General features: G+C 34.7%; 1 long non-coding RNA gene across 4 annotated transcripts in view; it reads left to right on the top strand.

The window, feature by feature from the left end:
- LOC144305771 (uncharacterized) overlaps positions 1-12,543 on the top strand; it is a 68,616-nt gene extending 56,073 nt beyond the window's left edge. For all 4 annotated transcript variants that reach the window (XR_013372835.1, XR_013372833.1, XR_013372834.1 and 1 more), the window contains 2 exons: positions 11,302-11,553; positions 12,268-12,543. This is a non-coding gene — a long non-coding RNA (uncharacterized LOC144305771). The remainder of the gene's footprint in view (positions 1-11,301; positions 11,554-12,267) is intronic.
- Positions 12,544-24,375: the final 11,832 nt, after the last annotated feature.

Raw genomic sequence — 24,375 nt, 5'->3', positions numbered from 1 at the left:
GCTTAGCATGTTTTTCTGTAAAAAAACAAACCTCCAAATTCTGTGAAAGCAGAAAAAGTAGACTCTTTGGGTTCCTGGATGCAAGTCCAACATGTGTATGTTGTGTGTGTTGGGGCTTCTCACACAACACCAAGCAATTCTTGGAAACCAGCAGGATGTAATTGAGAATTGGGTCAGTAACGACACCATCGATAGCATCGAGATAGCATCGGCTGAGGGCTCGGTCCTACCAGACTGCAATCCCCCACCAAGTCAGACAGCAGACACCACCTGTACTCTGACCAACTAGCTATAAAGTAGACATTCCCATAACCCTCTTCTTCCTCGTGAAGAGAGTTGTTGGAGTGGCTCTCAGAGCTAAGAAACGGTTTCACCTACTAGTGCACAGGTTTTATTATAAAAGAATATAGTATCATATGGACCAAATGTATAAAACATAGAAAATAGTGAAAGATGTTAGAGATAACACAACATATGGGAGGAAAAAAAGAAGATGCAATGATGAACCAGTGTGACTCTCACATTAAAGGGAAATGTCCCCTTGTTCCCAAGATCCACTGTGGTGCTTTGTATAATCCCTCTAAATGTTTGACTATCTTTAATCAAGGCTCTAGTTCCATTGTTCATAGCACCTCCAGCAAGAAAAGATAGTTTACTTGTACTATTTTACCTTTAAAAGTCCTGTTTTCTAGGAAGGAGAGAGATTTTGTAGATAAGAACATCTATCATAGTTTAAACAGAATTTCAGAAATGACAGGTACCTTATTTAGATAAGGTGACACATTACGGCTTCCTATCCCCCTCCTTTTTCTTATACAATGAGATCTATATGGAGACAAAATTACTTTATCAGTCCAAGTAAGTATCAAAGTCAGGCCTCATCTTCTGAGTTTTACATTTCATATCTCCTTGAATTCATCTTCTAGCTATTTGAAGGACATTTGAAGTGGATTTCGGTTTCTGTTGGTTACATTGAGTGATAATGCTGACTGAAATTATTTTTTGGTGAAAGGTTATTGGCAGAAATTGTAGTGCTTCTGAAATGCTGCTACAGGCTGTTAAGAATCTGGATTAAAAAAGAATGAAGTAGCTTAGAATGTCAATGTTCACTATTTAAAATACATTTTAAATCTTTCTAAAGTTCTAATTCACCATGGATTTTATGTATGACAGGGATATCTCATTCTTGGTGTTATATTCCCTGAACAGTGCCTTTATTTGCAGAAAAAAAATACCTTAGTGTTGTAATCAATTAATGAAATAGGATATTAGAGAATATTTCTCCTGTTACTCTGATTTCAATTTTCCAATTTTCCAAGTTGACGTGTTCATAAGAATTGAAAGTAATTTAGTTAAATACATATTTAAGCACTTTGTGGTATAAAATAAAAACAAATCTGATTCCTGGGAAAATCATAAAAAGGGTAAATATATAAATGCACATAACAGAAGATTATTCTCCTTCATTTAAAAAAATGGTGCTGCATAAAGCACATGAGGGATAAAGCTCATCTTTATGTTTAGAGAGAGTCGCGACCTATGAAGTCCTTTGTAAGGCTTATAAAAAGATGTGCCAGCTCCAAGTGACAGGCTGGCTGGACTACCTTATTGTCACTGAATAAAGTTGCTTTCAAATTCCTCTTAAAATATATGGATCCTGCATGGGACACTGACAATGGATTTTAATAATATCACCTGGGATTTGCAAAGAATAGAGTTTTAAAAGAAGGGAGAACACACTACTGTTTAGTTTTTTTTTCTTTTTTCTTTATTTAGTTTTTTCTTTTTATAATTTTATTTATTTATTTTAGTTTTTTTCTTTTACATAACATCATCATCATCATCATTACTATTCACATAGATACATAATTTTGGGAATGAAGGAAAATTATCATCTATCTCTACTAGATGGACTTAGCCATCTTTAAAACAATCGCTCTTATTTTCTTTTTTAAGACAGAGAGCGAGTGAGCGCAAGGGGAAGGGCAGGAAGACAGGGTGGCAGAGAATCTTAGGCTCCACGCTCAGCCAGTAGAGTGGATCCCCTGACCCTGAGATCAAGATCTGAGCTGAAATCAAGAGTTGGATGCTTAACCGACTAAGCCAACCAGGAGCCCCCCTTTCCAAAGAAAAAAAAAAATAGATATTTAAATAATGAAGTTTTCAAAGTTAGAAGAGTATATTAAAAAAATACAGACTGCCTTTCATGCATGAGCACCATTAATACTGAATAAGTATTAATAAGTTTGCAGGAATCTTTGTCTGTATAAGATGCATTCATTGTGGTGCATACATGGAGAGAGAGGAAAATGTAAATAGAGAACATGGAGATGAAACTAAAATAAGAGTAAATGCTGGGAAGGAGAATTAGGTATCTCTGCTATGGAATCTGAGGGCATTTAAAGTCCTCTTTTTTTCTCCATTAATCTTATCCTCGATTCTTTGCTTGTTTGCTTTTTAGGTTATTAAGTATATATTGTCCAAGTTTCTAATATTTGTATTTTGTCTTCTATAATTCTCATAGACGTTTAAGATCCATATTATATTTAAAATGAGTTAATAGTCACCAATGGCCAGTTACCTTTTCCATTTCTCATTTCTTCATTTTTTTGTTATCAGATAATATATAGATTTAAAAATGTATATTTAAAAATATTCCATCATATCAAGGGCTTTTATCATACTAGTTCTTTCATGTTTGGAGAAGTCTGTCTGCTGCCTTTATATTTGCCAATAAACTTGGCTTATAATATTATATTTAGGTCAAGATTTTTCTATGAACTTTGAAGATGCTACACTGTCTTCTAACATTAATAATGTTTTCCTTTTTAAAATGATTTTATTTATTTATTTATTTTGAGAGAGAGCAAGTGTGAGCTAGGGAAGAGGTGGTGTGGTGGGGGGAATGGGAGAGAATCTCAAGTGCTGATCCCCATGCTGAGATCCTGACCCCAACCTAACCCAAGAGTCAGCCACTTAACTGAATCATGCACTCTGGCATTAATAATGCTTTTGATAATTTTGAGGTCATGTTTACTTTTTCCCTATTAAGTCATTGACATTTTTTGTCATGATGATGATTGAAAAATTATGTCTTTAAAGTCCAAAAGATTAACGAAATTACATAACTCATTTGAAAATTTTCTAAATCAAAACTTTCTGAAATATCTATTTTTTCTCAGCTAGAAAAAAACTCCTAGAATTAAATTTACATATTTCAATTATCTGTATATTATTGCCTTATATTATCCTCAAATTCAGACACATCAAATTTTCATATGCTATGTGGCTTTTTATCTTATGCTTTAAGTACCTTTATATTGCTCTAACTTCTATCTTTAATCAGCATTTTGAATATGATTATTTAAGTCATTTTTCTTTAAAAATAACTTGCTATTTGATGGTGCCTATTCTGTTCCTTCCTGATTTTAATTAATTTATTAATGATATTTCTTGGTCTAATTAATTTTATCGTTAACCTCCCCTTTTCATTTTCTAAACCCTTGTATATTGAATTTAATATTTATTAATTTATTCTACATAAATAATGACTAAAACTCTTACTATTTCACAAGATACATTATTTTCTTCAAATTTTGAACTGTCTCTTTTGCACATTGATTGTGAATATGTTTTTTTTTTTTAAAGATTGTATTTATTTATTCATGAGAGACACACACAGAGAGAGAGGCAGAGACACAGGCAGAGGGAGAAGCAGGCTCCCTGCAGGGAGCTGGATGTGGGACCCAATCCCAGGTCTCTAGGATCACACCCTGGGCCTAAGGCGAGCGCCAAACCACTGAGCCACCCAAGGATCTCCATGAATATGTGTTTAATTTAGTATCTGAACATAATTACATTGCCAGTTCTTTTTATTTTGTTCATGTTCTGCTGGCTTGTATTGACATTATCTTTACCCTGATATAATGTGGAGCATTTGATTTTGTCTTACTGAATATGAAGTTAGTTTTTCTTTTCCTTTCAGCCTAGAGATAAGAACTGAAAAATGCACATTCTTTCCATTGTTTTGAATAAGCTGAGCTAACGGTAAACACAGAAGTGGAAGAAAAACGTGATGAGGATAAGGGATAGAATTTAGTAATAAATGTATGTAATCTTTGTTATAAAATTTGGTTTACATGTTCATATGAGATGTTATAGATATCACACCTGCAGTTCACCTACAAACCAAATTTTGTGTGTGAATAGGCATATCAATACTATTCTCACAATGGGCTGTCCCTGGATTTTTTTTCCCCCTTGTGTTTTGAAACATCTTTCATTTATGTGCAGAAACTGATCCACAGAATCTTCTTTTTCTCCCCCTCCCCCCCGCCCAATCAAGATGAATCTGTATGTTCAGATTACTTCTTTTTTAGGTGTTTCTTTCTCCTGGAAACTTTTACCACTTCTAGGTATGAAAAGGAAAATATAGAGGTACCTGGGTGGCTCAGTGGTTGAGTGTCTGCCTTTGGCTCAGGTTGTGATCCCGGGGTCCGGGCTCAAGTTCTGCATCAGGCTCCCTGGGATCAGGCTTCTTCATCTCTGTCACTCTCCGTGTGTCTCATGTGAATATATAAATAAAATCTTTAAAAAAAAGGAAAATACAAGTAAATATAAAGATACCCTATCACATTTGTAGGTGATGCCAAAATGTTGTCCAAAAAGATTATATAAATTTCCACCCTTGCTAATAATACTTGAGAATGTATTTACATTTTCTTACATTCTATCAACATTTGACATTTCCAGAATTTTCATTTTGTAAATATAATGAGTATACAATGATTCTGCATAGTGCTATTAATTTGTACCTTGCTGGCTACTAATAAATTTGAACATATTTTATATACATATGGTTCACTTGTATATACTTCTCTTGTAGAAATCCATTATAAATTTTATGTATTACTCTTTAATGACTCAACTTTTTCCATTGATGTGTTGTATTTCTCAACATATTATGGATACAGAGGTTAGTTTTTAACCTTTCTATATTGTCCTTTAATGAATATGATCATTAATTTAAATATATTCAAATTTCTCAATATTTTATTTTTATTTTTTATTTTTTTTAAAACTTACCTTCAAAGGTAAGTTTTATTTTTTTTTAATTTTATTTATTTATGATAGTCACACACAGAGAGAGAGAGAGAGAGAGAGAGAGAGAGGCAGAGACACAGGCAGAGGGAGAAGCAGGCTCCATGCACCGGGAGCCTGATGTGGGATTCGATCCCGGGTCTCCAGGATCACGCCCTGGGCCAAAGGCAGGCGCCAAACCGCTGCGCCACCCAGGGATCCCCTATTTTATTGTTTTTATACCTTTTGAATATCATTTAAGAAATCTTACCCCAAAGTTTTAAATATATTCTCTTATAATCTAAAAGGTTAATACATTTCTTTTTGCACTTAGGTAATTAATCCACCTGGAATACAGTGCGAGATAAGGAATTCTTTTCTACGTACATAGTGTAGTGGGTTGAATTGTTCTCCCCCCATCCCCAAATATATGTGCAAGTCCTAATCCCTGGAATCTATGAATGTGACCTTATTTAGGAAAAAGAGTCTTTGTACATGTAATTAAATTAAGGATCTTGAGATGAGATCATTCTGAACAAGTCTGATCCTGTATTATTATAAGAGAAGAGGAAGGAGAAGCCACACAAAGGGGAAGGCCATTTTAAGACAAATAGAAGCTGGGTTTGTGCTACTGTGAGCCAACAGACACTGGAGGAGGAAAGGCAGGATTGTCTTCTAGAGCCTTCAGAGGGAGTGTGGCCCTACCAACCCCTTCTTGTCTTAAATTGTAAGTTTGTGATAATTCATTATGGCAGCTGTAGAAAACTCATAGATACCTAATGCCCCAGTACCTTTATTGAAAAGTCCACCTTTTCCTTACATTTATCTATATTTGTCAAATATTTAATGTCCTCATGTACATGAATCTGTTCCTCTTCTGTCCAATACTCTCTAGTCTTCCTGCATAACATGATATCTATGCACAAAATCACAAAGTATTGACAGAAAAGACCTCCTAGAACTAGTGAGACAATATAGCAAAATCACAGGAAGCACGATTTTGTGGAATAATGGTTGCTTAATGATGTCTATGTCTTAGTCCCTGATGCCTATTATAGTACCTCAAAAAAAAAAAAAAAAAAGACATTTAAGAGGTAATTAAATTAAGGATTTTAAGGTTAGAAAATTATCCTGGATTATCTGGCTGGGCTCAATACAATCACAAAGGGCCATACAATAAAGAGGCAGGAGGGCCAGTCTGAGAAATGAGATATGATGGTGAAAACAAAGGTTAGAGAGTGAGGGAGAAATTTGAAAATGTGACACTGCTGACTTTAAAGACAGTAGAAGGCAACGTGTGGGGGGCTCAGGCAGTTAAGCATCTGGCTCTTGGTTTCAGCTCAGGTCATGATCCCAGGGTCTCTCTCTCTCTCTCTCTCAAGTAAATAAATGAATACAATCTTAAAAAAATAAAACAGTGGAAGGGACCCCAAACTAGCAAAGAACAACTGGATTTTGAAATCTATACATACATAGACTATGTATGACAGTACTCACACAAAGACCGAAATCTAAAATATAATGTGAGTGTGTGGGAAACTTAAAATTCTGATGGAAGAAATCAACAAACATCTGAATAAATGGGAATATATTCCACAATCATGGAATAGAAGATTCAATATTGTTAAGAGGTATATTCTTTCAAACTTTACTGTATATTCTTTCAAACTGTAGATGTTACATGGTTCCAACCCAAATGCTAGCAAGTGATTATGTAGCTATCAAACCTGTTTCTAAGGTTTATGGGAGAAAAAAAAAAAAGACCTAGAATAGCCAACACATTAGTAAAAAAGGAGAATAAATTTGGAGGACTTCCTTATGCAATTTTAAGTCTTGCTATGCAGCTGCCTAATCAAGAGGGCATGACATTGGCAAAAGAGTAGGCACATAGATCAAAGAACCATAGTAGAGAGCTCAGAAATAGACCCACATGAAGCTAATCAACTGATTTTTTATAAAGGATCAAATATGTGGTGAAAAGATGGTGTTTAAAAAAATAGTGCTGAAACAATTAAATGTCCATATGCAAAAAGGAACCTAGAAAGAGATAATACATCTTTCATCAAAATTAACTCAAAGTAGACGATAGACTTAAATGTAAAATACAAAATTATAAAACTGCATGAAGAAAACAAAGAAGTTCCTAAGATTTTGTTTATAATCTTTTAGTTAGAGGGCTAAAAGCATGGCTGATGAAAGAAATAATTGATGTATTGGACTTTATTGAAATCAAATCTTCTATTCTTTAAAAGATTCTGATGAAAACAGGAAAGACAAGCCATGGACAGGGAGAAATATTTCAAAACACATATCTGATAAAGGGCTTGTATCCAAAATATTAAAAAAAAAACACCCTTAAAACAAGAAAAACAACACCAACAGCTCAAATTAAAAACTTGTGCAAAATTCCAGAACAGACACTTCAGCCAGGGAGATATACGAATGGCATATAAGCATTTGAAAGGGTACTTAATACCCTGCATCCCTAGTTAATACAATGAGGACTATCACACGACCTTTGGAATGGCTATAATCCCAAATGTGATATTACAAAATGCTGGTAAGGATGCATCACAATAGGGACCTTCATTCATGGCTGGTGGGCATGCAAAATTTTATGGTCACTTTGGAAGGTAGTTTGGCAGTTTTGTATAATGCCAAAGATAATCTTACCATGTAATCCAGCAATCCCATTTTTAGGTATTTACCAAATTTATTTGATTACTTACATCCACACAAATACCTACACAGAAATATTTATAGCAGCTTTATTAATAATGACCCAAAACTGAAAGTAAAGATTTTATTTATTTATTTGAGAGAGAGAGGGAGAACCTACAGGAGGAGGGGCAGAGGGAAAGATAGACACAGACTCCCTGCTAAGGAGGGAGCCTACAGTAGGGCTGATTCCCAGGATTCCAGCACCCTGAGATCATGACAATGAGCTGAAGGTAGAGGCTTAACCAACTGAGGCACTCAGGTGCCCCCCAAGATCGTCTTTAAATAGGTGAATGGATAAACACATTGTGATTCATCCAGATGATAGGATATTATTCAGTGATAAAAATAAATGATCAAGGCACAGAAAGATGTGAATGAGCCTAAATGCATAGTGCTAAGTGAAATATCAGTCTGACAAATGATCAATGATTCCAATAATATGCCATTCTTGAAAAGGTAAAATTAATACAGACTATAAAAATATCAGTCATTGTCAGACATTCAGTGAAATGGGAGGGAAGGTTGACAGGTGAAACAGGAAATATGTAGGATGGCGAAACAATCCTCCGGTGTATGTGACACATTTGTCAGAAATCACTGAACTTCACAGCACAGAGTGAAGTCAATGCATGCACACATTTAAGACAATCATGTAGGGAGTTGGGGGAGTCCAAGAATGGAATGTGGAATATACCAAAACATTTGTGACTATATCACAAATGTATGAAACAATCTCACTAAAGAAGATGAGGGGGGGAAGTTGCTGATCAAAGTAACTTCGATAATGAGTGGAATTTCTAAAACAAAGACCAAAGAAACTACACTTAAGCATTGTAATCTAATTGATAAAGTTGCATCGCAGATGTAGGTTAAAAATTCTGATATTCTTATATGTGTATACTGAAAATTAACAATTAAATAGATGAATGGGCCGACTGTAGGAATCAGGTTTCATTCTTTGAGTGGGAGTTTACAGATAATTAAGTGGAGGAGGCTAGAATGATCTATGTTTTATTTAAAAACAAAATGACATGCTTTCCCCCTTATTTGTATACTAGTTACTATTTCAGAGTAACAATTACTTCTAAATTTAGTGGTTTAAAACAATAATATCTATTACCCCCACAGTTTTTGGGGGTTGGGAATCTGGGTGCAGCACAGTCGAGGCTTACAGCTCAGCATCTCTCACAAGGTGTCAGCCAGGCTGGAATCATCTCAAGGCTCACTGGGGCAAAATCTACTTCCAAACTCACTTGCAACTATGAATAGATTAAGGATCTTGGGATGGGGAGATTATTTTAGGCTATCTGGGTGGGATCAGTGTAATCACAATTGTTCTCCCACTAAGGAAGGCAGGGATGTCAGTCAGGGAAGAGGGTGTGAAGATAGAATCAGACGTTGGGGAGATTTGATTGCTGACAGAAATCACTACCTAAGGAATGTGGGTGGCTTCTAAAAGCTGGAAAAGACAAGGAAATGGATTTTCCATTAAAGTTCCCAGAAGGAATGCAGCATGCCCAACACCTTGATTTTAGCCCCATATGGCCCTTTGCAGACTTATCTCCAGAACATATCCAGGAAGATAATAAATTTATTTTGTTTTAAGTGACTAGACATGTGCTAATTTGTTACAACAGCAATAGGAAGTGCATACATACTCCCTCCGGGATCTTGGAGCCTCAAACTCTGCTTTTCTTCATACCTCTAGGTCTCAATCTCTTTCTTTCTTTCCCTCTCTCTGTATTTTATGAAACTTACATGTTCTCATCAGAAGGTCCTTCAAATACTACCTTCTCCTTCATACTGGAAGGTCTCAAACAGACTGAATATCCACAAATCATTCATCCCATAACCTTTGTGAGTTTCCCCATTCAGCTACCAGATGAGGATCATGATAGACACTTTACTGCGTGATACAGTGGATTACATGGATTCAAGGATTAAACTGTAACAACCATCACCATAGAGATGTAAATGATGAGAGTGTGTTAGTTTTGCAGTGAGGTTCCCTAGTGAAGTAACAACACATCTGTTTTGAAGCTGGAAAGATAAAACACATGCCTCAGCAAGATAACAATAAAGAAAATGGTCCACCTACTCATTGGCCTCAAAAGATATTTGTGAATAGGTGGAAACAAAACTGAGAATCTATAAAACACAAAGAATACTATAAAATATTGTGGATCCTTCAATACGAAAGACTGATAACATGATTTGATTTCTGCAATAATGTAAAGGACGTCGTTGTGACAAATCTCTTTGGAAAATGGGTCTTTTTACACTGACAGCATATACTTTTTGCATTTACAATTTCTGTTCTATTTTGAATTTTATCGTATAGAATCAATATACTATATGCTTCCTGAGGAAAAAGACAGTAACTTCAACATACTAAGTTATTGCCATATGTAATTGAAGATTTTAATAAATGGTGATTAAATTAGGTAAAGCCACAAAATTCTATACATATGAAAAATAGTAACTTAACTTAGTACCATTTTAATGTACAGTGATTTTTATAGTCCTGCACTTTGAAAATTAGTAGTCCATGGATGATATAAATTAGAACCAGAAAATGTAAATAACATGAATATAGCAAGGTAGATAAAAAAGAACTGATAATAATTGAGAGGATTAGGTTTATAGGTGGAAATAGGGTGAAGATATTTACATCTGAAATTGTGTGCATAGGAAAAGATGAAAGGCAGGATATGAAGAAACTGGCGTCTAAATAATTAAATATGTGTAAAGCGCTTAAGCGTATCAAAAATTAAAAAAATATAAATACACAGTAGTTATATTTTAAATCTTTTCTCTGTACTCAGAATCCTATCCAATGTGTTATACTTGTATTTTCCTGGTCCACACTCAAGAATATGTCAATTTTCCCTTCTCAACTGACCTATTTCCTTCTGCAGTTCTTTATCTAAAAAGGGTATGTCACATTTTCCTGTAAACTAGAAATAAGCAAAATAAACTCTTCACTGTTTGCTGATGAACAAATTTTCACGCAAACAAAACATGCACATTCACGTGCCAGAGAGAGACAGAGAACAGGAAAAGTTTCTTGTTTGAATTATTGCCAGAGATCATTTAAAAAATGAGTATTCGATTATGTGGTATTTCATAAAATATCCCTGATAACCCATCAGCTAGGTATTCGTGGCTGCCACTGCCTCGCTGTGAGGAAGTAAGAGTTTGTGTGTTCTATATTTTACACTATTTCATTTGTCTTTACTCCAACGTTCACATGAGTGTGCTCTGTCCAAATGCAACATTCTGACAGGTCCTGCATCCTTTAGTATCAGCTACTCTTAAACTGTGGCTGTAAGTCTGATCATTCTTCAGTAGCACCACTACATCAATTTGTCTCTATTAATTTCCTATTCATATAGTGGATTATTTACATAATTAAAAAAATTCTTCCTGAAATCTCCCATTTTGTTCTTTGATGCAGACACATGTATATGATTAATGTGATGTCTATCATTTTGATTACAGGTCTCTCTACCAGGATAACTCTCTTAAAAAAAATAAACAACTATGCATTGGTTCTTTCCTTTGAGATATGACTAAAATCATTTTACTTGTAATTCCACCTGTACAAGTGGTAAAAATCTCGAGTCTCATTGTATTACCAACGAGGTTTAGTTTATGAACAAGAAATCTCTTTATACGAGCTGTTGTTGCCTGGCAACATCTGGAGAAAGCTATCTGTGGAGCTAGTAAAAACACCAAGTGCAACATTGCCTGGTAAGGCCCATTATAGCCTATATTTTCTGAATAAGTTTGCAATACAGATGACTTTCATAGCGTAATTTCAAAATCTGGGCAATTAGATTTTGATTATTAAATTGCAATAGGGTTTACTTCTCCATGATAAGATACAGAAAGAGTAAATATGTTCTTCAATTTATTTAATTCCCTTAAATTCAGTAAAATAATGTGAACATTGGTTAAAAACATCTACTTATGGAAATGCCATTTGCATTGACATTTGGAAAGCTTGAGAACCTGACACAAGTTGTGTACATAGTCACAATAGAAAATAAAATGACACTTGGAAATACCTTTCCAAAAGCATTTAAATCATTAGAATTAGAAGGTCATAAGGGACCTTAAGAGATTGATTAACTCATCCTTTAGCCATCTGGTATGAATACATATTCTGTTCTATAAAAAATCCATAAAGAGCATGAATGCTCTTTTTTTTTTTTTTTTTTACAATCTCCTTTAATAACAAGTTTAACACAAAATTTTCACCAGGAACATCCTGTAATAACTAACTTCAAATTTAGAATATAAATTTATTGCTAAACTCCTACATGTGTATTGTGTATCATATATGACATCTGCCCAGGTAGTATAGGAAGAACTTCACAGAAGAGAAAATATTTGAATGTACCCAGAATTTAGAGTGTCAGAGTATTTACTAAGACTTGTTTCTTCATTTTCCTATGCACACAGCCAGGTTATACTCTCTCCACTGAAATCAAGAGTAACCACATAACTGAGTTGTTGACAATGAAATGAGAGAAAAAAAAATCAAAAACAATAATGTGCAACTCCAGGTCGGCCACATCCCTTTTCTGTGCATTGACTTGATGCAGAGGAACATGGTAACCTTGGAAATCATAAATTGAAAATGGCGGAACCATATGACTAAGAGATTGAGTCCCTAAATTAGCCTGTATAGTAGAGCTGGCCTTCCAAGCTGGGGCACCTATTTGGAGGCTTACCATGAGCAGGAATAAACAATTGTGTTCAAACTACTGACATTTGGGGTTTTTTTCTTATACAGCAGTTGCCTTAATGTGGCCTTCTTTATCATCTGTAGGGAGGATTTGGACAGAAGACACCTAAGTGGGGAGAGGAGTCAATACTAAAGATGGGTTCAGCACAGCACGACAATGGTGCAGAAGCATACCTGTAGAATATCAAGTAGTCTGACTGTACAATTAGATAGTCATAGGGAATAGTGGAAGATAATAACAGAATAAAGAATGTGTATTGGGGCCATATCTTGGAGGACTTCAAGTGTCATGCTGAGGTCCTGGACATAAAATTTAGGAAGTAATGGGGCTCATAATAAAGGCTCATCAGCAAAAGAACATGCACAATTTGAATTGTAATATATGCCTATTAATCTAGCAGCTGTAAATAACATAGTTTAGAAGTAGGGAGTAATAAAGATCTTTGTAATAATAATCACAAAGTAAAACCGTGTAATGTGAATAGATCAAGCATAGGAATATGGTGTTGTAGAGATAGGATTCGTAAGTGTAGCAATTGTTAAGATGTGAAGGTACAAGGAGAAATAGCAATATTAATAATTGTATAAGTTGATGCTAATGTTCTTACTACTGACTATTTTATATGGATTATCTCCCCTAATCATCACAATAACCCTACAAAATAAATAAAATAAATCAATGTTCCCCCATCTTGCAGAAAGAATACGATTTAGAGAGGTTTAGCTCATAGGCAAAAGTTATAAACGGAACAACCAGGATTTGAAAGAATCTAATGTTAGACCCTCGTCTCTTAACAAATATAATATCAAATCCAGATTATGAGAAGTACGGAAAGCCATTTATTGATATGGTGTGAGAGAAAGTGGTGTGCACTCAACTGATATCTGCCTGTTTTAGTACATTTTTATATTGATATCATTTTGAATTCATAGACAAATTGCAAGAATCGTGCAAGGAACTTCAATACACCCATCATCCAAATTCACCACAACATATGGAATGACTTTTGTCATTTTTTTTTTTTTTTTGCCATTTGCTAAGTCTAAAATGACTAGCATATTTACATATTGACAGGAGGAGCCAGTTGGAATTTCTATTTGTAATTGACCTTTTGGAAGGGTTCAGTTCTAGAGAGAATGGTGTGGAATAAATTAGTATAGACAGAGATTGGTAAGATTGGTAAAATCTATCAGATTCCTGAGTGAGAGGGTAGAGGGAGAAAAAGATAATTTAATATAACACTGTGTAACAAATGTCCAGATAGGAAAAGTTATAGAGGGATAGCCATAAGGTTCAACTTAAGAAAGATCAAAAGATCTAAGAAAGGTTAGACTTCATATTCAGAAGGTCTCCAGTGACCTTCAATGCAACATTTTGAGTAGCATACTGAAGAAGAAACTAAATCACAAAGGTTAAGGGGAATAATGAGTGAGAAAAATGAAAATAAATATAAGAAAAAATGCTGCACATAAGTTAATAGTTACAACTTTTAATTTTCTCTTCCATGATTTTGCTGTTCATACTCTTTTCTTTCTACTAGTAGTTCTGGGTCAAAATTTTTCAGAAACACTTTGCAGTGGCCAGACAGGGAGTTTGAGGCAGGGCAGCACATGGTGGTGGCCTTCCCAGGGGTCATCCCCTCTATGGTAAGGGGCCTGGCCGAGGCAAAGGGAAGATTCATCTTTCTAGGATCACACACATGTCTCTGGATGACCCATAATGGTGGTGTGGGTGGTGCAGAGGCTAATGTGGGGCAATTTTTTAGGAGCAAATTCCCTCCTGTCTAATTGAGCAGGATGGGGTTCGGCTCACATATTTTACTACCTGGAAACTAAAATAAAGAGTGGAACTTCGAATGTGAAAAATGTTGGAGATATTTGGAACATAAATGTAAGCAAGCATACGTATGGATATATTTTATGAATATATTCGTGTATACCTGGGTAGGTATGTATACTTTACCTTGCATTGTGACTCCAGTTGAGAGAACACTTTTCTATATCTGAAGTCAGTGAATCCATTTATGACTTAGATGAACAAATTCTGTTTCATTTAAGAAAATTTTATAATTTCAGTTAAATGAGTTCAATTTCCCTTGTAGGTTAATTTTGCCTGAATTGCATTTATCACAAGGACTATTTCTATGAGCTATAAAAAAAAAACAACAAAACAAAACAAAAAAAAAAACCTTTGTAGATAAAAGCTGAGAAATTTGGAGAGACTTGCTCCTTTAATAATGTCACATCAAGAAGCTGTGACTTATAATAATAATAATAATAATATATAATATATAATGAAACGAGATCTTTTCATTCATCCGGTTATGTTTTTCAAAAGACTACTTTATATTGCCTCAATAATTATTAGAATGAAGATACCTTCTAAATTTTGTTTTGCTTCAGTTTCCTTATGTTTAAGTGGAGACAATATTTGTGGCTAATTCCTAGGGTTATTGAACAGTTAAACATCACATTTTGGAACAGTGTGTTCTAACATCTCCAATTTATGATAATTTTCTTCCTGGTCAGTAACTAAAACTCAAGAATGTGTTATCTGCTACTCATACTGGTAAGACCGGTAATGCCTGTCTTTTTTTTTTATCCTTAGGGAGTTGTTGGAAACCATATATATATATTATAATATATATATATATTTAATAGAAATTCGATTTGCCAACATATAATATAACACCCAGTGCTCATCTCATCAAGTGCCCTCTTCAGTGTCCATCACCCGGTCTCGCACCTCATGAAGGCTAATCCACTTTGCAAAAAATGAGCCAGTGAGAACTTTTACTTATGTTTGTTCCTTTAAATTAATACATACATCTTTCCTTCCTTCAATGTATAGGCTTATTTCTCCCCCCACCTAAAATTTCCATAAAATGGAAATCACATAAGTCATACGAATTATTTCTTATTGTTATTTTATAATTTTGGACAAATTATAATAGTGATATTGAAGGGATCTCATTTAAATGATCACCTTGTCTGACCTAAAAAGCAGTGGTGTCTGACTCGCACTCGTCTGGACCCCAGAGATGGAGGAAACTTATTACATGTGTCCAGTAACCACTTCTCCTCCATGAAAACTCATATTATGAGCCCTCGTATTAGAGTGAAAGAATGATAGTAACACCAAACACAGTGTCTTGAGCATAGCAGGTCATCTTTAGTCTTAAGAGACCAGTGTTTATGATTGTGTCCATTTACTTATTTAAAACTGTGGGCAGGGAAAGGGAATGCACCTCATCAATCAACCAGGTTTTCTCTCAGGTTTTGTCTTTCTTCTCTCTACTTATTCCCTCACTTCCTTCTTTCCTCCTTATTTCTCCTAATTCCTCCCCTGCCCTTTCTGTTTGAAGGCACAACCTTAGCCTGAACCTAAGTCACCTCTATCCTATGCATTAGATAGGGACAGATTTTTAGGTTTTCGTGTTAATGCTGATTTTTCACATTAAAATATGGGTATGATTGCACATTAAAATATGGGTATGATTATTTAAGAGATGAAATTCCATTAGATAAAAGTATTCTCTCATTCTCTATATTTAAAATGTATTTAACAAATATAAAAACTAATTGCCAACACTTGAGAAGGCTACAGGAAACTTTACTGAGCATTAGTCGAAATTTTAATTTCAAATGCATTTTAAACTACAATAATTTGCAAATACATTTTATTATTGAATACAACTTGCAAATAAAAAGTACTAGTAAATTAAAATATTCTAATGTAAATTTTTATTATACAATAATAATACTATACATAATATTGTATCTGAATGTGAATTAGGAAAATATGTTAGGTGTTATTGATCCCTTAATGCATAATGGTTGTTCTCAGGTCATCAAACTAAGGTTTGTTGAGTTATTTCCTATAGGTTTAAATTCCCAAAGGTCAGAATATTTGTAGCATATTTATTGCAAAGTGGCAAGTTATCTTGATAATATTATGTTGAAATTCTGTTAACATTCCTTTCATGCAGAGACTCTCATTGGGATTAACATATGTCACAATTCAAAAACCCAAATTCTATTTAAACCTACTGGTTCTGAAGGAGAAAGCATTCAGGTGTTTATTTGTAGCACTTCTGGGAGAAATGCCAAACCCCTAGAATATTAGTATTCCTGCAACTTTACATTTTCTTTCTAGAAATTGTCCTTCTGGAAAATGTACAATAGTGTTAAAATGTTAGGTAACTAGACAACATCTGTGGTCATATTTGTGATGATTTGCTGTTAGATAAGGAAAAAAAGTAGATGAACAAGTGAGCAGTAAACATTTACTATAAAAGGAAAACGTAACATTATTGTGTTTTTATTAATAGATTTCAGAATAATTTTGCTGCCCTTATGGCTGAAATACCTAGATTAGTATTAATATTAACTTTAATCATAAAAATACCAAATTTGACTATATGCCAGATATTTTATATCCATTCTTTATTTTATGGCCATATCATGCCTAAGAAGTAAATCAAGCCCATCTACTGCATGGTATAAATACTATCGTCTTGAACAACAAGGTTTATCCAAAAGGATGAGGGGATTGAAGTCCCTAATCAGACTGTTGTTAAAGTGAATGTCATGAAGAATCAAATAATCTGGGGCAAATTACATGACTACAAAGAGGTGAGGAAATGAGAGGCTTCAGTGAGAGCGAAGGCTGTTTTGGAAGGCAAGACGTGAATAATTTGAGCCGCTGGGAAACCAGTTGGCTCTGTGTGTGTATATTACCAGGTGTATCTGTGGGTATAAAACTGGGGAGATAAAAATATAATCCAACACGTTTTTATATTATAGTCTCTTTATAAGTTATTAAACTTGCTTTTGATTATTATTATTTTTTTTATTTAGGTATAGTTGACACACAGAACTTGCTTAGGTTTAAATGAACTATGAGTTCACCTCATTCAGGCACTGCGGTCTTTCAATTTTCTTTTATGTTTGCCACTGTCTGCCTGGTGCCGGATACTTGCTAATTGACATTTAACGCTGTTTTGCAAAGTAAGGTTGAACAAACCAAGGATCCAAGGACAATTCCAATGGTAATAAAAGACACAGAGAGAAAAGACAGATTTTTGTGCTCAGGGAGAAATGACAGCCTTTGAAAACCATAGCGGTAGAAATATTTCATTTGAGAATGGGATATGGCCATGCTGTAAAGCGGCTGAAGTGAACAAAATCTTGTCATTAAAATTTTAAGTACCAGAAGGAGTCAGAGGAAGAATGGTGTTTACCCATTTTTGGAGAGATGCTAGGGCTCTGCCTGTATTTCACTTCATTTACTCATCACATCAACTAAACAAGTGTTAATAATTCTATCAATATATATGCAGAAAAGGCTGATAGAATTAAATAAGTCTCAAAATACAACATAGCTAGCTTTTGTTGAACTTGAAGCAGTTTGCCTACCTACAGTGACATGTGCATATGTTCTGTTTCTCTCTCGATGTACGCCAGCTTTGACTTTAAGCATGAACATCCTTAACTTCACAATTCAAAATTAGATCTTCAAATGTTGTTATATATATATATATATATATATTTTTTATTTTTACATGCAACCACAAGGTGATCCAGGCCTAGTAATAGACTGAGCATTGGAAATTAGTCTCATAATTATTCAAGGTGGAAAAAATCTTTTCAAACCTATGTTATATTGAAAATGACTTGTCCCTTCATCTTCTTTCCTTGCACTTGGGTAAAACCCTAATGAATGGATTTTGGAAATGGATTCCCCACAAGAGCTATTCTCACTCATTTGTCACAAGAAAAAAAAAAAAAAAGTCAGAAAATATCCAACTTAAACATCTGCTTTATGTTGAAGATAAAATTCAGTCAAATAAATTTCACTTATTTTTCTTTTTTGCACATTTGATCATGTTTCTAAATGGAACCAGTGGGATTAAAGATACTTTCTAGCCAAATCTAACATTTCTAACATTTTTCTCTTTATACTCTGAACTGGTTATAATTTCTAAACCATTGTGTATGTACGTATGTACTTAAATATTTACTAATGTGTTATAGGAACTTTACATATTGTGAGTAGATTGATTTGTTGATTATTATGTCTTTGATTCAGTTCTCAACCATTAAAGAACCCTTAGACCATTGCAATCACAGAATAATTATTTCCCAACCTGCAATTATGCTTTTAATCCTTTTGGTCAACGGTGGCTCAAGTTTTGTCTTATTATGTGCCTGTGCCCTCAAAGCAGGTTGATTCATTTTCATTTTTTACTAGCTTGCTTTCTTCATTCTTCAAATACAGTTTTAAAATGCAATCAAATAATTTTTCAAGCATCTTACGAAAGCACTCTGGAGACAGGCAAGTTGACCAGGTTTGATAAACTTTATTCCATGAAGTTTCTAGAGAAATAAATCTTTGGGAGTTCCAGACCATTGATGAACCATTGTGAAAATTAACACCTGCTTTCATACGATAGATAGCTAGATGATAGATGATGATAGATAGATAGATAGATAGATAGATAGATAGATAGATAGATAGATGATAGATATAGATAGATAGATTCCTGCCAGAAAAATATCCTTAGGACTATTATCAAAAGTGCTTGAGTGCTCAGAAATACTTTTGTCTTCCTTTCTATGAGGTAAATAACCCATGCTTATGTTATATAGAACATGCCGTAAGCTAATTTTTAGCATATAGAAAACATTGTTTTCAACAGATGGTATTATTCCCCAGAACAAAATATATTCTCAGGGACTGAAAAGGTCGTGACAGGGCACCCCTGTGGACAGAACTGTGTGGGTCCTGTCCCTACAGCTGTCACCTGCCACACAGGCCTGCGGCCCAGCCTGCTGCACCCACCTGGCCTTCCTCTGGGGCTCAGTGGGGCCCCGTGAGCCTTGATGTGCTGTCTGGAGAAGTCATAAGAGCGAGACCCCTTTGGCCCTGCTGTTAGTACTGGGGCTGGGCCTGGTGCTAGTACCAATAGCAACCAAATCCTCTCTGGCAACCAGGGCTCCCCATTGCACCTCTTCTGGGGAAGGCCCCGGCCACCTGGTTCATGATCCCATGAGATGGGGCTTTGTTTTGAGAGTGTGTTTGGCTGAGACGCAGGCCATGGATGCCATTCTCTGTGGCACCTCCTTACTAGCTGCCCCAGTAGCAGGTCCTCAGTTTACTCCCCTCCCCACCCCCCGGGCATGAAGCAGCAAAGCAGACCCAGAGGCTCCACTGGAGGCCTGGCCTGCCTGCTTTGCTTGGCAAATGCACAATCCACCCACTCTGACCAGAACCCAGCCCATGGGCAACCTTCACCATATTCAAGAGTGAAGAGGAAACGTGATGAATCTTGAAATAATAGCAACAACAAAACAAGAAAACCTCCCCCAGGTATAGGCATATCATATCCAAACTGCTTCAAAGAGAAAAAGAGATCTTCTTGAAAGAAATTAGAAGAAAAAAAAATCAACATTTTGGGTAGCATACTGAAGAAGAAACTAAATCACAAAGGTTAAGGGGAATAATGAGTGAGGAAAATGAAAATAAATATAAGAAAAAATGCTGCACATATGTTAATAGTTACAACTTTTAATTTTCTCTTCCATGATTTTGCTGTTCATACTCTTTTCGACCTATAAAGGAACAAGGATAAGAATCACAGTGATCTTATTATAAACGATCTAAGTGAAGATATTTTTTATTCCAAAGAAATATTTTATAATGTATTTGAAATATTCTTATTGGTGAATGTGCGTGTGTACAATCTCTGTGTCACAATTGCATGTGACTTCTAGGTGAATAGTCTGAAAATATTTAAGTATTAAGGAGAAAATAAATATTAATCTAGAATTCTACATCCAATGAAATTGCACTTTGAAGAAAAAAAGAATGGATATTTTCTCAGGCAAACAAATCTAAGAGAGGTCATTGCCTGAAGACGTTTTGCAAGAAATTTTAAAGCAAGTTTTCAGACAGAAGAAATATAGTAAGAAATTGGAATTTGTATAAAAAAGAAAGTGTGTTAGAGAAGAAATAGATGAAGGTAAGACAAAATCTTTTATTTTTCAGTCTTAATTGGTCTAAAAGATAACTGTTTAGAGTAACAATAGCACTAACATATTTACTGGTTATAGCACATACATAAGTGAAATGAAGAACCACCAAGTCATAAGAGATGGCACTGGGATGGAGTAATTGAAAAATATGTTTATGAGGTTCCGGCACTATACTAGAAGTGTTAGAATGTTATTTGAAGGTGGATTTAGATGAGTATACATTGTAAATTCAAGGAAACCACTATAGTATTTTTTAAGACAATTAATACAATAAAAAGTATGTAAAATTCAACAATGTAAAATGTTGAGTTAAAACCTGTGAAGGAAGGAAAAGAGAGAGTACAATAAGCAAAAAACAAATGCAACAAATAGAAAGTAGTTACAGACATAGCTGATATTACTCTATCAATAATCATATTAACCTGAATGGCCTAAATATACAAATTAAAAGACAAATATTTACAGAATCAATAAAAACAAGAACAAAAAAGATCCAACCGTATGTTTCTCTAAGATATACACGTGAAGTATAAAGATTTAGGTGTTAAAAGTAAAGAGATGGGATATAAGCCGTGTTAGCCTAAATGCATGTTGCTAAATGAAAAGAGACAGGATGAAAAGGCTATGGACTATATAATTCCAGTTAAGTTGCATTCTGGGAAGAGGGAAACCATAGAAAGGGTAAACAGATCAGTGGCTGCCAAAATTCCGTGGTGGGGTAGAGGGTTGGAGAGGTTGACCATAGAAACTTTTCTAGGACAGTGAAAAAACTGTATGATACCATATCGGCGAGTATTTGATTCCAGGTATTTGTATAAATCCGCAGAAATTCACAATAAAAGATAATCCCTAATGCAAAGAAATTTTAAAATAATGCCAAGAATAATTTAAAATAATATTTAAATAAAATAAAATAATTTGAAACACAAGTGTATGAAACACCCTGTACTGATAGGGTGGGAGGAAAGTGGGGACCTAGGAATTTTGGAATTGAGTGGAGTCTGTAAGACTAAAGGCATAAGAGCTGTACACAAGTCCTGTATTTTAGTTGATGAAGTTTAATGAGTGGGTTCCATTTGATAGATGTGAAAACGGGGCTGGGCTTTAAGGGATATATCTATAAATGTAGTTATATGTATGCATGTATGTAGCTATGTGTACGTATAGTTTACAGTCATCTATATAGCATATAGTTATAAGTGTGTGTGTGTGTGTGTGTGTGTACACATATTCCCTTTCCTTGAATTTTTAAGTGGCAGTAGTTCTTCAGTTAAAAAGAGTCTCAAATCTGTTCAAAATCTTCCTACATTTGTACCATTAGCCTTGTGGGCATGGAACAGGAAACGTCATTTTTGAGGAATCTACTCTTGTCTCAGTAAATCTTTTAGTATGAGTTCAAGTATTGATTCTGAATACTCCCAATTAGCCCAACAGGTTCTTTGTAAGAAGTGGATCAATAATAAACCAATAGCATTGCATTGACACTGAAATAGCCTTTTTTCCCATCCTTCTCTAACTTCTCTGGGTACTAGGTCTAATGACAGGTGGAAAGAATTCCAAAATTATCCTCATACCTTTGTCAAACTTTCCATTGGCTACTTTTCTTTTCTTTTCTTTTCTTTTTTTACTTTTCTTTTAATAAAAGTATCTATATAACTGAAACATTTCTTCTTTTGAGAATTTTGTCTGCAAATTTTTGAATCATCATTTATGGTAACGTTTTTTTCCCTGCTGAATTTCTTCTTCCTGGATTTAACTGATGAAAATACAAGCAGGGACATTCCTAAATACTGTGAAAGCCACTAAATTCATTTTTGCAAATAAAATTTTGTTTGCCAAAGAACTCATTCTTCCCTGACATAAATTTCCATTGCTATAATCTCTTTGTTCCACCAAGTCAAGAGGTTGTTTTTCTCCTCAGATGTATTTTGCCTTTCTAATCCCTTATGTCCTTTCATTTTAAGCCAGAAGGAGGAAATTTTTTTTATTCCAAAGAAATATTTTATAATGTATTTGAAATATTCTTATTGGTGAATGTGCGTGTGTACAATCTCTGTGTCACAATCGCATGTGACTTCTGGATGAATAGTCTGAAAACGTTCCCTTAAAAGGTTAAATAGTGGGGCACCTGGGCTCTCAGTTTGAGTTGGGGTCATGATCTCACAGTCATGATCCCAGGGTCACGAGGTCAGCCCTGAGACACTCCTCCCCACCATGGAGCAGCCTCAGTGGGGTCTGCTTTTCTCTCTCTCCCTCTTCCCCTGCTCTTTCTGTCTCTTTCTCCCAAATAAAGAAATATTTTTAAAAAATGTCAGATAGTAAAGATTTTAAACTTGTAGGATGTAACATCTCTCTTGCAACTACTCAATTTTGCCAAAGTCTGTGGAGTGTAGTTTGCCAATCCATGTTCTAAATTACTGAGAAAATGAATATTTTCTTTTATTTTTGCTTGATGGTTTCTAGTTTTTTATCACAAACATATTCATGTAGTGTCCAGAAATAACATCTCAAAAATGTCTGAAGAAAGATCTATCCTAATATTTCATAAAGAAAGATAAATATATGCATATATTTATAGTTACACTAATATATTTATCAGTTTTTGCTATATGCATACATCTCTCCTACATAATTCTTAGGTTAACTTACATTGAAATGTGTTTACTATTATTTTGGCTTTCTACATAATATTTATATTTGGGGATTTATAAACACTTTAAAGAAGTGAAGACTTGAAATGTTTATTTTCTTAATGGCCGTATAGGGATCCACATTTGATTTCATGGAAATATTGTCTTTATATGCCCTCATCTTATAAGTATTGGCCAGAAGACCAATTTACTTCTTTAATTTATGTTATGTACTGTCTCAGTCTGTCCTGGCTACTAAAATGAAATACCACAGACTGAGTAGTTTATAAACAACAGAAATTTATTCCTTCCGGTTTCCAGAATGGGAACTCCAGCATCAAGGCACAGCATGGCTGTGTTTTGGTGAGTATTGTTTTCATGGTTTATAACTGATGACTTCTTTCTGTGTCCTCCTATGGTAGAAAGAGCTAGAATTCAATCAGGATCTTCTTTTATTAGGCACAATTCCCATTCATGAAGGATCCACCTTCATGATCTGAGCATCTCCCAATGGCTCCACCCACCACCACCAACCACCACCTTGGGCATTAGTATTACAATGTCTGAATTTGGGGAGGGGGTGCATACATTCAAACAGTAACATGTACCTTCTTGAAAAACGGTAATATGATGAAATGACCATCTCTGTGCAATGCACTTTATCTAGTTTCATCAAAGGCAGTGGGGAGTGGGGGGAGAAAGAAAGGAAGAAAGAAAAATAAACTATATATTATTGCCATGTAGCTCTATAATAAGATCCTTGACCAAAGTTTCCAAAGCAGCAACTTCTTAAGCAGATAAATGTCCTTGACAGTCAGAATATTAAAGACAGCTGGTTGGCAGAAATAAATAGGCAGAGAAAACTGCCTTGCATCTCAGTAAATTAATACTATTAGTATGAAAAGTAATTCAATACGTTGTTGGTCCGTATGTATGTCAATACACACTCCCACATGTGATATATGTTTCTGTGTATGGTTACATACTTATATATCATGCAGTTAGATAAGGACACTTTATTTATTAGATAATAAATTCCAGAAACAGAATTTATCCATTTATGCCTGGATCTATACATATCTGTTTAATAAAAACTGATCAAGTTCAAAAAACATATTTATAACAATTTTATGTTTAATATATTTTAGTAAAAGA

This window comes from Canis aureus, chromosome 36 (genome assembly GCF_053574225.1).
Source record: "Canis aureus isolate CA01 chromosome 36, VMU_Caureus_v.1.0, whole genome shotgun sequence".
Lineage (NCBI taxonomy): Eukaryota > Metazoa > Chordata > Mammalia > Carnivora > Canidae > Canis > Canis aureus.
This window is presented reverse-complemented; position numbering and strand designations above follow the sequence as displayed.